This window comes from Bos mutus, chromosome 26, assembly GCF_027580195.1.
Source record: "Bos mutus isolate GX-2022 chromosome 26, NWIPB_WYAK_1.1, whole genome shotgun sequence".
Classification (NCBI taxonomy): domain Eukaryota; kingdom Metazoa; phylum Chordata; class Mammalia; order Artiodactyla; family Bovidae; genus Bos; species Bos mutus.
In genome coordinates, this window is record NC_091642.1 from 42,318,741 (window position 1) to 42,333,165 (window position 14,425).

Sequence of the window (14,425 nt, forward strand, 5' to 3'; positions counted from 1 at the left end):
TTCCTCTCCAGGCCTGTTGTGCACCATGCCTTGATATGGACTTTTCCTTCAACAGCATTCTGGGGATTTCTCTTATCTTCTGTTTGGGCTGCCCTGTTTTTCTCACTCCATATTCTCTTCTTTCTTGGTTTATTCCCTTATTTTTGCAAACCACATGCTTTAAATCTTCCAAACAGGTTACACAGGAGGTAAATCTGTGAGTTGTTTTAGGTCTGAGAACATCACATTTATATTTAATATACAGACTGGCTGCTGTCCACCTGCCAATGCAAGAGACATAAGAGATGCGGGTTCGATTCCTGGATCAAGAAGATCCCCTGGAGGAGGACATGGCAACTCACTCCAGTATTCTTGCATGGAGAATCCATGGACCCAGGAGCCTGGTGGACTACGGTCCACAGAGCTGCAGAGTTGGACAGGACTGCAGTGACTTAGCATGCGTGCTCACGCACTGGCTGGCGAGACGTCCAGACTGGAAGCCTCTGAACCTCAGAATAGTGAGGCACGTCTCATTACCTTCTGACTTCCAGTGTTAGTGGCGAGAGGTCTAAGACAGCCTAAGTCCCAGTCCTGGGCAGGTGACCAATCTTTCTGACTTTTTCTCTTGGACTTCTAGTTCTTCTCTTTATCGTCAGTGTTCTGAAATGTCATATAATATTCCTCGGTGGGGAGGGTCTGTTTTTGTTTATTGTGCTGAGATCCCAATAGGCATTTTCAGGCTGGAAACTCACCTCTTTCACTTTAGGAATTTTCTTGAAGTCTGTCGTTATTGACGTCCCCCTCTATTTTCTCCATTCTTCCCTTCTAGAATTCCTGTTAGATGTTGACTTGTCCTGTGCTGTGATCTTTTCTCTTCCCCACCTCTGTTTCTAAGATGTTGTCTTAAAATATTTCCTTAACTTTACTTTCTAGCCTATTAAATTTTTTCTGTTTGTTATGTTTTTGTTTTCTGACAGCTCTTTTTTTTTTTTTGGTTTGTTCTCTGATGCTTCTATTTTATAGAGTCTTAATGGCAACACCATCCAGTATTCTTGCCTGGAGAATTCCATAGACAGAAGAACCTGGCAGGCTATAGTCCATGGGGTCATAAAGAGTCGGACATGACTGAGTGACTGTTACTCATTCTTCTCTTAGCTATTCTCTTAGTTCTCTTAGGAGATTAATTATACTTTGTTTTTTTCTTTTTTAAAGTTTTTTTTGTGTGTGTGTGTGCGCGTGCCTCATTTGTGTCAAATTACTTTTTTCCCCCTGTTTGTTTCTGCCTTTCACGTTAGTTCCTTTCTCTCGGTTCCTGGTGACTCTCGAGTGTAAGTTCACGGTTAAGAATTCTTTCATTCATGCTCAGTTACTCAGTCGTGTCTGACTCTTTGCAACCCAATGGACTAGCTCTCCAGGCTCCCCTGTTCATGGGATTTCTTGGGCAAAACTACTAGAGCGGGTAGCCATTTCCTTCCCCGGGGGATCGAACCCATGTCTCCTGTGTCTTGTGCGTTGCCAGTGGATTCTTTACTGGCTGAGCCACGGGGAAACCCATGTGTAAGAATGGGGTTTCACACATTGGAAGATATGGCTTCTTTGGGTCTGCAAAATCAGTTGCCATTATCCAATTGATTCCCAACTTTAAAAAGTTTAAAATTTAAATCTCTCTTGTTTTCTCTGTCCTTGTGGATTTATACCTTCAAAAAGCAATAAATGTTTGTACTGGGGGTTTAGGAGAGAGAGGAACTAAATATGTGTGTCTGTCCACTGTATTTAACCAGAAGTCAGTATGGAAAGTCTTAAGAAAAATACAGGGCAGGATTTGTAGCATTGGTTATTTGGTCAGACACATACCTGCAGCGGTGAGTCTTAGCTGGTGTTCTTTTATTTTTAAGGCATGATATATATTTAGATTGCCTCAGTAGAGATCTTGGCTTTCTTGTTAACATTGCAGCAGCTGCCTCATTTTCTTGGTTAAAGGTTTTTATTTCAGATGTAAAATACCAATAAATTTATACATCATTGGGCTTTAAGATAAAAAAACAATCCTTAAAAAAAAAAATCCTTATTGATGTTTCTAAAAGGAATTTTCCGAGGGTAAGCGCCTAATCCTGAGATTAAAATGCAGCTGACACATTAAGCCTTCTTACATGAAAAGCCCAATAACAGGCTTTAATGCCGTTTGTCCTTGACCACCCACAAAGGGCACTGCCGCAGGCCAGAGAGATGGGACGCAAATACAGCATGGAGAGTGAGGCAGCGTTTGTGTTTGATGCTTCAACAAAGCATTCAAACTCAGATCATCAGAGAGTAGGTGAAAAACTAGCCTTTATTCTGAGAGCAGGTCTCTGCTAAAATTAAGCGGTTTTGGGGAGTGTGGTGTGGTTCTTTTAATATAAGCGAACTAACTGACCCTGGGTTCCTGGGTTATTTCCTGTTGTGCCCCTTGTGGTGATAGGTTCAGTGGCTTTCTCTCCTCCCTGAGTGTTGGGTGTGTCCTGTGTCAAATACCCATGCTTGCTTCCTGCTCATTGGAACACAGCCCCTCAGAGGAATGGCTTGGTCACCCGGTGATAACTGAGATGGTAGTGCCTGGCCTGGTGGTGATTAGATAACAGTTCCTTTCAGAAGACTTGCAGCTCGGCACACAGCAGCTCTTCAATAGCTCTAACTTCACCACTGGGAAAGGAAAAGAAAACATCTCTGCTTCCATGCTGATTGCTGTGGAAGCTTGCCCAAGAGCCTTCTTTTCGTGCTGGGCTGTGTGCAAAACCGAGAAATTGCTTTCTACTTAAAAGCATTGGCCTTTTATTACTCTACAAACCTTTGGGGAAATCAGATTCATATGTTTCCTAAGTTTAGGCAGTCCGTTACTCTTATTATTAAAGCTACTGACAATCTAGGGGTAATTTTAGTTATTGTCTTGAGGCTGAATTAAAATTAAAAGGAGCACAGTATGGTAGAGATGCCTGGTTGGTTGCTGTGTTTTTTTAAACAAGCGAATAGAAATAAATTATGAATTCTTGTCAGTTAGGAAGGGACCCGTTTTGTTAAACTAGCTACTTCTCTCTCTGTATATACGTCTGTCTCCTTGCCCCTTAATATATACTGGAGCAGCATGACCTCCTGGCACTGTATCTTTTATTCACAGGCAGAGGCTAAAGTTCTTAGTGCAAGAGGGAGACTTGCAAGTGATGACAGGTTAGCCGATCAGTGTCCAGCCTGTGTTCTATGAGTGTTGTCATCTTTGTTGATTATCAGCATTGCTGCCTCTGTCACATTTCCACTTTTAAGCTCTACCCTAGGCATGAGCAGAATATTTCCTTGCTTCCTCTCAGCTTAATTGAGGCAGCCTGGGTTTTCTATTTTCTACATTCTGAGGGTCAGCAATGGAAAACAAACCTTTTTTTTTTTTTTTAATTAAAAGGAGAACTATGTTCTTTGCAGAAACTGCCAGTTTCTGATCTTGCTAGAGCTATTCCACTCCCAGGGCTTAAAATCCCAGCTCTGTGCAGTATTTATAGATTCCTGAATAAAGAATCAAGGAAGAACCAAATATGTGTAGCTTCCAAGTGATTTCTATTATATCCCCTGTGGCATTTTATTATTAAAATTCTGTTCTGTCGCCAACATGATGTTGGCACTTAGTATGTGATAGTTATGGTTTGTATTCTTCAACAAACTTCTGTTGGCAGAGGTTGATTACATACATACATTATAGTGTGATGTATAATATCAAAAAGGGAGGCTTGGGAGGGAGGGGACATGAGTGTACCTATGGCTGATTCTTGTTGATGTATGACAGAAATTCGCAAAATTCTATAAAGCAAACATACTTCAGTTAAAAAAATAAAGTGGAAAAAAGAAATGAAGGGTTAAATTTATGAGAGAAATAATTTTGGGATTGAAAAAAATTATGAGATGGACTATAGTTTTGTTATTTGTGACTTGAGATTGGATGAATAGGCCCTCATCTGGGGCCTATTCTCAACCTCATCTGGTTGAGAATTTTAACTACCCAGTTTCTCTATGGGAAAAATTGTTCTTCAGACAGAGTGTGAATGAAATATTCTATCCATTGTGGGACTCCCCCAGCTCCTGCAGGAGGATGAGATGAAAGAGTGGCATTTATGGCTGTTTTGCTGAAGGGAGTGTGTTCCTCCAGCTACAGCGTAGAGGCCGCTGGGAGGACTGAGGAGTCAAGGGTGTCTAAAGAGGCTCTGAGATCAGGTACTTGGTGAGGGGTTTCCGAGGTTGCTGGCTTTTCATGCGAGACCCAGATTTGATGCCTTTTGTGGAGGCCACGGTTATAAACTTGTTTGAGAGATTTACTGTTGGGTCCATGACGAGGATGAACTGGCTGTGCTTCTGTTGAAAGAAATTGGGTCTCATCTGCAGGGTGAGCTGCTTCAGCTCGTCTATCACCCACCTTTCTGTGGGGTATCTCCGATCAGAAACTGGGGCTGATCCAGGTTAGGTGGTTGTGTTGGTGGGGTTACTGTTGGAACCTTCTTTGATGATATGGTGTGTAAGAGCCCAGGTTTTGAATTAGATAAAACTTATCTGCGTGTGTATCCTAACGTCTTGCCTGTGCCCCTGGGAACGTTACCTAACCTTCCTAATCCCGGTTTTCTCATCTTTTAAGATGGGGATGTTGTTTGCTTCAAGGTTATTTTAAGGATTCAATGAGATTTTACATACATATTTAGTATTAATTGTAAATATATTAATATATTTAATGTTAAATATGTAAAATATGTTTTCTGTGTGAATATATAGATTTTTGTATCTATGTTATGTATGTGCACATGGTCATGTGTACTGTATTCACACATAGCAGTACGTGGCATGTATGTGCTAAATAAACAGAGAATGCTATTATCATTGTTGTCGTTCAGTCCCTAAGTCGTGTCTGGGTCTTTGAGACCCCATGGACCATAGCACACCAGGTGTCCCTGTCCTTCACCGTCTCCTGGAGTTTGCTCAGACTCGTTATCATAGTATAATATATGCTGTGAAAAGTGGAGTTTTAGTTGCTCAGTTATTTCCGACTCTTTGCCACCCCATGGACTCTAGCTCACCAGGTTCCTCTGTCCATGGAATTCTCCAGGCAAGAATACTGGAGTAGGTAGCCATTCCCTTCTCCAGGGGATCTTCCCAACCCAGGGATCGACCCCAGGGTCTCCTGCATTGCAGGCAGGCTCTTTCCCGTCTGAGCCCCCAGGGCAGCCCTTACTGTGCTGTAGTTATGCTCAAGATTCTTTATCGTCTGAGCCCCCAGAGCAGCCCTTACTGTGCTGTACTTATGCCCAACTGCTGTGGCATGCTGGGTGCTGTGCAGCGGCCCTCCTGGGTGCCCTGCTTCTGGATGCAGCAGTGCTCACCTTGGGGAAGTGGAAAAGATGTCTGGTTTTGTTTTAATTGCATCCAGATTTGAATTTGTTTTTCTCAGTTCTTATTCTTCTGACTTTTCAGCTCTTGCCTTTCTTAATGTTCCCCATGTTCTCTTAAAATCTTAACTATTAAAATGGACATGACTGTTCTCTGGGCGGGGAACATAGGCTGCCTGGGCACTGGCAACGTGGCCTTATAAAGACATGTTTCTTCATTGACTTTTTAAGGTTTATGTTTCCATCCACGAAGGCAGTTTGTTTGCAAAACAAGCAATTTATTAGGCCGCTGTTTGTTTTTCTACTTTTTGTCAGTAATTTGATCCTTGGGTAGCAAGAGAAAACTGGTGTTTGCAGTTGGACTCGAGAAAATTCTTGCTGGAGGCAGACCATTCTGTCACTGCAGGATAGGAGACAGAAGTGGTTTCTTTTACCCTTTTTGGAAATAAAAAATTGAAGGGCCCACTATATGATGTGATTAGTGACCTAATAAGGAACTGTAGTTACTCTGCAGTAGCACATATACCTTGAACGTTATCTCTCATTTGTTCACTGGGTCTTTATTCTCACTTTGGAAGAAAATTTCACGTGTGATATAGTGCTACTAGCTATACTTTTAAGGGTCCGGGTTATGCTGATGTTTTTTGGGATTATTGAAAAAAATATGTTCAGAAAATTGAAGGTCCACAAGGAATAACGTTGGCAGAATTAACCTGAGGCTCAGCCGCCGATTTACCAGGAGAAGTTTTCTGTTATATTCAGTGATTTTGTGTAATTGAGCTCCAGTCCTTTATTACGTCTGCTACCGAGGGACCCAGAATCGAAGGTGTTTCTTGTGTGACTTCTTCAGCAGGCGAGGAAGGCTGTTTCAAATAGTAAAATCGCAGACACTACCTTCCACGTTCCCTGGACTTCCTTTAGGGGATGAGAAGCCAGAAGCCTTGACAAAATCTCCATGAGTCTTTATGGCGTCTTTCCCTTGGAAGGTCCACAGCGTGCAGTGCTTTGCCAGCACACACACAGCTGTTTTGGAAAATGTAACCAGACGTTCCTAGAAGGTCAGCGGAAGACCTTGAAAAAAGGCCGTGGAGAAGATTAGCCGCAGTTTCCGCCACTGTGGCAGACTGGGTGCCGGGTGGTGCCATCCAGTGGCCTTGTCACGCCAGCCTCCCAAGGTGGGGATCCCCCAGCTTCTTCACAGGGCACAGAAAGTCTCGGGAGGTTCAGCCCAGGTTGTGTTTTGGTGGCTGAGTCAGCATTGGCTCCAGGGCCATCCGACTCGAGTGCATACTTTTAACTACCATGCTTTGTTCCCTCCTAGCTAGGAAAAAGATGTGCTGTCTCCAAAACCTGGGTTCTTTCCGCTGAACCATGTTGGCCCCATGCCCTGGCATCCTTACTGTGCATCCCTTCCAAAAAAATAAAAAGCTTCCAATCCACACCATTTACTACATCTGTAGGCGTCCCGGGCACTGCTTATAGCCCTCACTTCTTTGGGACAAGAAAATACCACCTCAGTGTGTTGTAGATTATTTTTCATTATTCATGCAGGGAAAAAGTAATCACAGGAGCATAAATGTGAGTTTGCGTGTTGATTTTTATAAACCAGGCTTTACTTTTAGTAAAGGTTTTTAGGAAAATGAGCCTATAGAGTATGAATCCTAGCATGTGGACGGCAGTGGTGGGAGAGCTGATGGGCTGGGTTTGGATAGATAAAGGAAGGGCATTAGGCAGCTGCCGGCCCTGGAGAGCAGGCAGTGAGGGCTCCTTGTGGTTCCCTCTGCCTCAAAAATAATGTTATTCTGTTCTCTTCCGTTTCTGTTCCTTTGTTCATTCCTTCATTCCCTTTTTCATTCAAGCTTTCAGGCACTCGCCAAGGGTTACTGAATGACTATTCAAGCTCTTTGCAGTGCTATGTGTGAATTAAAGGTATGAGCAATTTTTGCCTGCCTCCTCTTAATGAGAGAAAAAGGAAATTTGGAAGAAATAGAAATATGTACATGCAACAGTGTGAAAATATTGCCTTGATAGCATCAGATGCTTTTTGCTCTTAAAAAAAGGATGTTTGATATATTAGAGAAATATGATGGTCAAGGCAAGAGTGTTGAAAAAGTCATGAGGTTCTTACCCCACCTGCTTTTTTTTCCTTCTAAACTTGACAGGTGTTCCCAGGCCCTTCCCTGCGCCTAAAGGGTAGGATGTGTATAAACCAGGGAGGCAGAATGTCTTGTCATTTCCTGAAAACAAGTATTTAAGTACAAAATGTGGTGCAATAAGAGATAAAGTACTTTATAAATTAATATTTCCAGAAAGTCTAAAATCCAGGAAATGTTTCAAGTGGGAAAAATGTTGTTCTTCCTTTTTCTCCCCTTGTGGAAAAGGGAAGTTTTGAAGCATCTGAATTATATTTGTGTCTCTTTTTTAAAAGTTCACTTTATGATGTATCTAAAATAAGAATCCACAGTGCCTCTTGGGACCCAGCAGGTAAAATAAATTTGCAAAGTGGATTTGATATGAAATAAAATATCAGAGCCTGGGCCCTGAGACTCATGGGAGAGCTGTTTGCCCCTTATAACTGGAGCAGAGGTGGATAGAACGCTCTCCATGTTGTCAGGTGGCAGCCCAGGTCAGGAACAGGGAACTGGATCTTCCAATTTTCATAGATATACAGACTTTTAAGTAACTGATAGAAAACCTGAAGAAACACCAACTCCATGTGGCTTAAACAGAACCAGCCTGTGGTTTGCATTTGACTCCTAGGTCACCGCTGTGAACCCTTTTAGTTTTATAGCACTGGAATATATTGTGTGTAATAAGTGCTCACGCACTAATTACTTTGGTGTTTTACATTTAAAATAAAAATTTCAAACATTAATTATGAAATTTCCAGTTGAATTTGACTTGAAGTATCTCCCTTTGTTATGAGTTTAGCTTTAATGCATAGCATGGTGCTTTGCACACAGTAGGCCTTGGATAAAGATTTGTTAAATGATGTACAGTGTGAGAGTAGGTCCATAAAGAAGGCTGAGTGCTAAAGCACTGGTGCTTTTGAATTGTGGTGCTGGAGAAGATTCTTGAGAGTCCCTTGGACTGCAAGGAAATCAAGCCAGTCACTCCTAAAGGAAATCAACCCTGAATATTCACTGGAAGGACTGATGCTGAAGCTCCAATACTTTAGCCACCTGATGTGAAGAGTCAACTCATTGGAAAAGGCCCTGATACTGAGAAAGATTGAAGGCAAAAGCAGAAAGGGGTGGCAGAGGATGAGATGGTTGGATGGCATCACCGACTCAATGGACATGAGTTTGAGCAAACTCTGGTAGATAGTGAAGGACAGGGAATCCTGGCATACTGCAGTTCATGGAGTCACAAAGAGTCAGACATGACTTAGCTATGGAACAGCAACAACAAACTGAACTGAATGCTAAGGAGTTTAATAAGCTATCACCTTCCAGTTTCTAAGAATTGGCAAGAAATTTGAGAACGGAAGAGGCTGTCAACAGAATAAAACAAAGAAAATCAATGTGTTTTCGCTTGTAGCATCCTCCACTGTGTCAAGCAAATAGAGCATCAGTTTTCAAAACGGAGGGTGCTGTTGTAAAGGTTACACTGCGAAAAAGAGGAGGCAGAGTCATTGAATACCACTTTAGCAGCATGAATCTTTTGCTTGGTCTTATTTTCTGAGCCATCACTTCTCTGGTTTGGCTCCTTTTGATGTTTTATTTTTGTCATCCTCTTGCACTTCTCAGTGCCAAAGGTCATCAGAATTTTCCCACTTCTGTCCATGTGTTCTTGGTAGCAAGTAAGAACTTAAGCAGAGGAAGGATACACTGAAAGGATATCCTGCTGTTGCCAAAGGAGGCTGGGTTACCAGAAGCACAGCAAACCCCATAACCCGGAACAGTGACACCGTGTGTTATCAACACCCCAGTGAGGACACGCTTGCTGGCTCCAGCCAGGCCCTGGATGTGCAGTCACCGTGGTGCCACTCTGCTACATTCTCCTCTGTCCCTGTCTCCCGGGGTCACTCACTCCAGATTCAGGGTCCTGGCTGGAAGCATCTGATTGTCTAGGCCTTGCTGACACATGTACGTACTAGATGCCAGGGATGGAGGGGATGATGGCTCTTCTTCTCAGTGTCTCTAATGGGGTGGGGTCCCCTCCCACTTGTGCTCACTAATCGAGGAGGGCACCCCAACAGAGTAGATGCAGATGTTGGATGCCCGCATGTGTTAATTTTTAAATCACCCGCAGAGAGAGAGGCTGGAGATGTGGAACCTTCCTAGAGATAAATGAGTCAGATGTCCTGTCCTTTCTAGGACCTGGGACGTTGTGACCAAATGGAGGGTTCAGAGAGGTCAAGCGACTTGCCCAAGATTTTTATGCTAGAGTTGGGTTAGATTTTAACCCATTTGTACTGGACTCCCAAACCCAGGCCTTTAACTACTTACTAATTCACTTCGTATCCAGATGTATCTTTCCTGTAACACCAATGGCAGCAGTTAAGAATCCTTCCTCAGTCTCCAGGCAGTGCTGCTGCCCTGGCATAGATTACAATGTAATCTGCTTTGCAGCAGTAGGAAGTTCCCCAGTGTTGGTAGAGATGCTTTTGGACACATGGTTGTATATAAAAATGCCTGTGTGGAAGGGATCCCAGACACTGTGCAAAGTCCAGAGATATCCTACCGAATTGAGAAGGACCATTTCTGCCCTTCAGAACGTACTTTAGGGGCAAGAAAAGGCTGTGGAACAATACACAAACACCTTGCTTGGTTCATAAAAATATGACAAAGGAAAACTTTGGAGGGTAAAAACTTTTGGAAGTCCATCTCATAAAAGAAGAAAACCATTTATGCTCACCCTTCCCCCAGTGCTCCCATGACTCATGACATGGGGGTGAAGAGAGTGGGTGCCAGGAAATAGGCCAGCCAGCCACAGACAAGCCAGGACACAAGACCAGAGAGAGCACTCAGGGTATGTCCTCCCTGAACTAGCCTTTTCAAATCTGCTTATCTGCCCTTGTCTCATTCTTTTCTCTATGACGTTTTTTTTTTCCCCCCAGTGGATAAAACACTGGTTTATTGTAATCCATTGACTGTGGGTAATTCGGTAATTCCCATCTTCATATGTTCTCTTCTGCTCATAAAGTGCCACACTGGCCAGCCCTACATTTGAGCTGTGGAGTTTGGAGAACCTTGTAGTCAATGGACGCTGCTCCCGGGCATGTGGCCACCAGTGGGAACATCGCTCATAGTTCTGGGTGTCACATGTGCTTAGTCTGACCAGCCAGGTGTCCGTCAGGGATGTGTGATCCCAAGAGCTGGAGCCTGGTCTTCTTGTATAGTTTTATATCTCAGGTGCCTTTTAAAAAAGCTGGACGCTTTGATCAAAGTACATAGAAAAAAGATGTTCACGATGTGAACACGTTATCATCTCACAGACCAAGAAAGCCACATTTCAGAAGCTCTCCTGTGCTCTTCCCAATCACGACCCTGTCCCTTCCCACAGGGCGGCCTCCTTGTCCTATTCACCTCCTTGTGGCCTGGGTTTGCTATTGCACGCTGCACCAGATCCTCTCTCCCACCTCACGTCTCTAACTGCGCCTCGCTGGGGGACTCAGGAAAGCCAGGGCTCTGATGTGCGGACTCCAGGTGGCTGTAAGTGGTCTTGGGTGCCAGAGTGCTGCGTTCCTGTTGTGCTTTAATGTCACATAGGTCACAGGTTATTGTGCTTGGCTGGAGGCCTGATGTGGCCCAAGGCCCTGAGAGATGCTTGCTTTTTTTTCAGTCTGAGCTTCTCCAGCCCCTGTAACACTTCCCCTGGTGAGGTGCCGGGTCTGGGAGCCGTCATCCGTGCGCTTCTGGCATGGCGAGGTAGATTGTCAGTCCCTTTGTTCCAAGGGATGCACAAGTGTAAGCAGAAACCCTGCACCTGTGGATTCCTGTAACTTAAACCCCAGTCACTAAGGGACTGATTGCATAGTAGATGAGTTCCATAAAAAGAGTTTCTTATATAAGAGGGTTTAACATGGTTTTCGGTATCGTGGTATTTTAGCAAGGTTCATTTTAACTGTGGTGTAATACATTCCTTTAGTTGAATTACCAGCCTCTTGGCATTATTTTTTTTCCAGTAGTCACAGGACTGCTTGGCCCGTGTATACAGGACGCCCTTCCTATGGGCACGGTCTGTGTGTGTGGAAACTCGAGGCTTCCATCAGGCCAGAGAATGTTGGGTTCAGAAGCAGTGATCGTCAGGAGCTAGTCGCCAGGCCCAGGTGGTCCACGGTATCCCTCCACACATTTGTAAGTGCCCCAGAGTGCTCGATAGGAAGTTGGCATCCACTTACATAGTTCCCGAGTGAAGCTACTGCTCTGACGTTTTCCAGGCAATTGTTCAGTGCTAGGAATGATTTGCTGAGGCTGCCAGGAACTCTGTTGCTGTGTTTTTTTTTTTTTTAACAGCAACGGCTAGAGCTCACCCAGTGAGGGCCACAGATCAGTGCTCAGATCAGGGGAGGGAAGTGTGTTTTGAAGGTGGATTTGGGAATCATGGGCAGATGCACAGGGAAAGGGGAAACCAGAGAAGACCCTTCTGTTCATCAACAGTTTGGACACGAAGTTTAGGCTATGATTTAAAAGAGATGTGACTTTGAGCAGTAGTTACCAGAGGGGAAGGGTTTGGCGGGGGTGGGGTAGGTGGGTCCAAGGGATAAAGGGCGTCAACTGTAAGGTGACGGATGGAAACTAAACTTCCGGTGGTGGGCACCCTGTGGTTTGTACAGAAGTTGAAATATGATATATACATGAAACTTACATAATGTAATAAACCAATGTCACCTCAGTTAAAAAAAATTAAAGAGATGTAACTTTGTTCTTGCATTCTCTATAGCATTGTTTATCAAAGTGTGGTTTTCTACCTGTGTACAAGGCAGAGGAGGACAGGGGCGTGTTTGTGTGTGTGAGGCATGCATGCAGGGAGTGTTGGGGGAAATATGAATTCTTGAGTCCCAAAGCAGGCCCAGCAAACCATAGTCTACTGGTATAGAGGCTGGGAGTCTGCATTTTAATCAGACACCTGGACTTTGTGCACAGCTGAGTTCCTAGAATCTCTGATCTAGAAAGTGGTCATTTCATTCATTTATTTGGGTGAGGTGAGTTGGACTGAGAAGAGACTGGAACTTGAGAAAAGAAAGAAAAGAAAGGGTGGGCCTCAGACTGTTGATCTGAAAAGAAGAAATGCATGTGAACTTGGGTGGGCTTTTCTGATCCCAGACGAGGATATGGTCTCTGATGGCTTGGAAATGTTGCTTCAGTCTCTCCTTTCTTGTTTTGCCTGGTCGTGGAGGATGGGCAGACTTCTGGAGTCCTCAGTAGTGGGGTGGGGGAGGCCCATCTGAAATACTGTTGAGCAGAGACCAGCTTGTGAGCCTGGAAACTGTCTGTGGTTATATTTCCAGTTTCACTTATTTCAGAAGCAAATGTTTCTCTATCTTGCATCCTTCTGCTTTTCAAGTTAGTTGATAACTCAGTTGTTCCGACATCAATGGAGAGTTGAATCTTCAAGAAGCATTTTACGCACCATATGGATTTCTAGTTTGTTTTAGGTTGCCCTTTAATTAAAGTCAGGGTTTGAAGTCAGTGTCTTGGTAGCTGCTTTAAATCTCACAGTGTTTGAAGATAAAAGATTAGTTACTTGTGACCAGCGTTGACCAACTACAAAAAACTGGCATGAATGTGACCAACTAAGCACTCGACTGTCAGAATCATCGAGGGTCTGAGATTTAAGGAACCCCAGAAATCCCCTAATCTAGCAGCAAGATCTGGCTCCAGATGGCTTGGGCTCTGTCCTGGCTCTGCCAGTTGATACAAACTTTGTAAGTTCATGCTTCTGTTTCCTCAGCTGTCAAATGGGGGTGATGACACCCGCTCTTCGTGTTGCTGTGATGGGCTTCCAGTGAGCCGAGGTGTGCGGAATGCTTGACCAGTGTCCAGTGTACGGTAAACATTCACAGACTGTATCGCAGATGGAAAAACAGACCCAGAGAAATTCTGATTTGCCTGAGGTCAAATCCTTACTTCATATTTCAGAAACTAGGCCTTTTTTACTCCAAGTCTTCTTTTGTTCCTATTGACTGTTCTAGTTTACTGGTTCCTAAACTATGATTTAAAAGTTTTTATCTGCCCAGTGTGAGCACTAAATTGGGTGACACGCTGCTTAGTTCAGAGACTGTTCTTGAATAACAAGGCATGATTACAACACAAAAAGACACAGCAGGTCTCTTCCATCCCAGTGATGGGCCCCTTACTAAGTCATGCAGTCTTTGAAAACTGCTGTTAGGAAAACTGTAGCTGGATACAGAAACTATATGTGGATTCTGATCTTAACTGGGTAGAAACATGATATGCAGAATGGGGAGGAAATTTGTGACTATGACATGCAAAGGGAATAGGGATACTGGGTCAAAGAGTATGATGCTTTTTTTAAAAGTATTTTTATTTTTTTACCATTAAAAAGTTTGACATGTAGTAATTTACAACACTGTGCTAGTTTTAGGTGTACTGCAAAAATGATTCAGCTGTAAATGTATTCTTTTTCAGATTCTTTTCCACTATAGGTTATTCAGCTCAGTCACTCAGTTGTGTCCAACTCTTTGTGACCCCATGAATCTCAGCATGCCATCACCAACTCCCAGAGTTCACCCAGACTCACGTCCATCGAGTCAGTGATGCCATCCAGCCATCTCATCCTCTGTCGTCCCCTTCTCCTCCTGCCCCCAATCCCTCCCAGCATCAGGGTCTTTTCCAATGAGTCAACTTTTCTCATGAGGTGGCCAAAGTACTGGAGTTTCAGCTTCAGCATCAGGCCTTCCAATGAACACCCAGGACTGATCTCCTTTAGGATGGACTGGTTGGATCTCCTTGCAGCCCAAGGGACTCTCAAGAGTCTTTTCCAACAGCACAGTTCAAAAGCATCCATTCTTCGGCGCTCAGCCTTCTTCACAGTGCAACTCTCATATCCATACAGTTACTAGATATCAAACACAGTTCTCTGTGCTA

At 43.8% G+C, this 14,425-nt stretch overlaps 1 protein-coding gene across 31 annotated transcripts in view; it reads left to right on the top strand.

Moving 5' to 3' along the window:
- The window catches only part of SGMS1 (sphingomyelin synthase 1), a 323,691-nt gene that overhangs the window by 45,093 nt on the left and 264,173 nt on the right, over positions 1-14,425 (top strand). For 6 of the 31 annotated variants that reach the window (XM_070363738.1, XM_070363734.1, XM_070363727.1 and 3 more), the window contains one exon: positions 13,269-13,366. The exons of 19 other annotated variants lie outside the window; for them this stretch is intronic. The gene's annotated coding sequence lies outside the window, so the exon portion shown is untranslated. The remainder of the gene's footprint in view (positions 1-13,268; positions 13,367-14,425) is intronic. 6 more of the 31 variants (XM_070363732.1, XM_070363745.1, XM_070363754.1 and 3 more) reach the window with 2 other exon arrangements.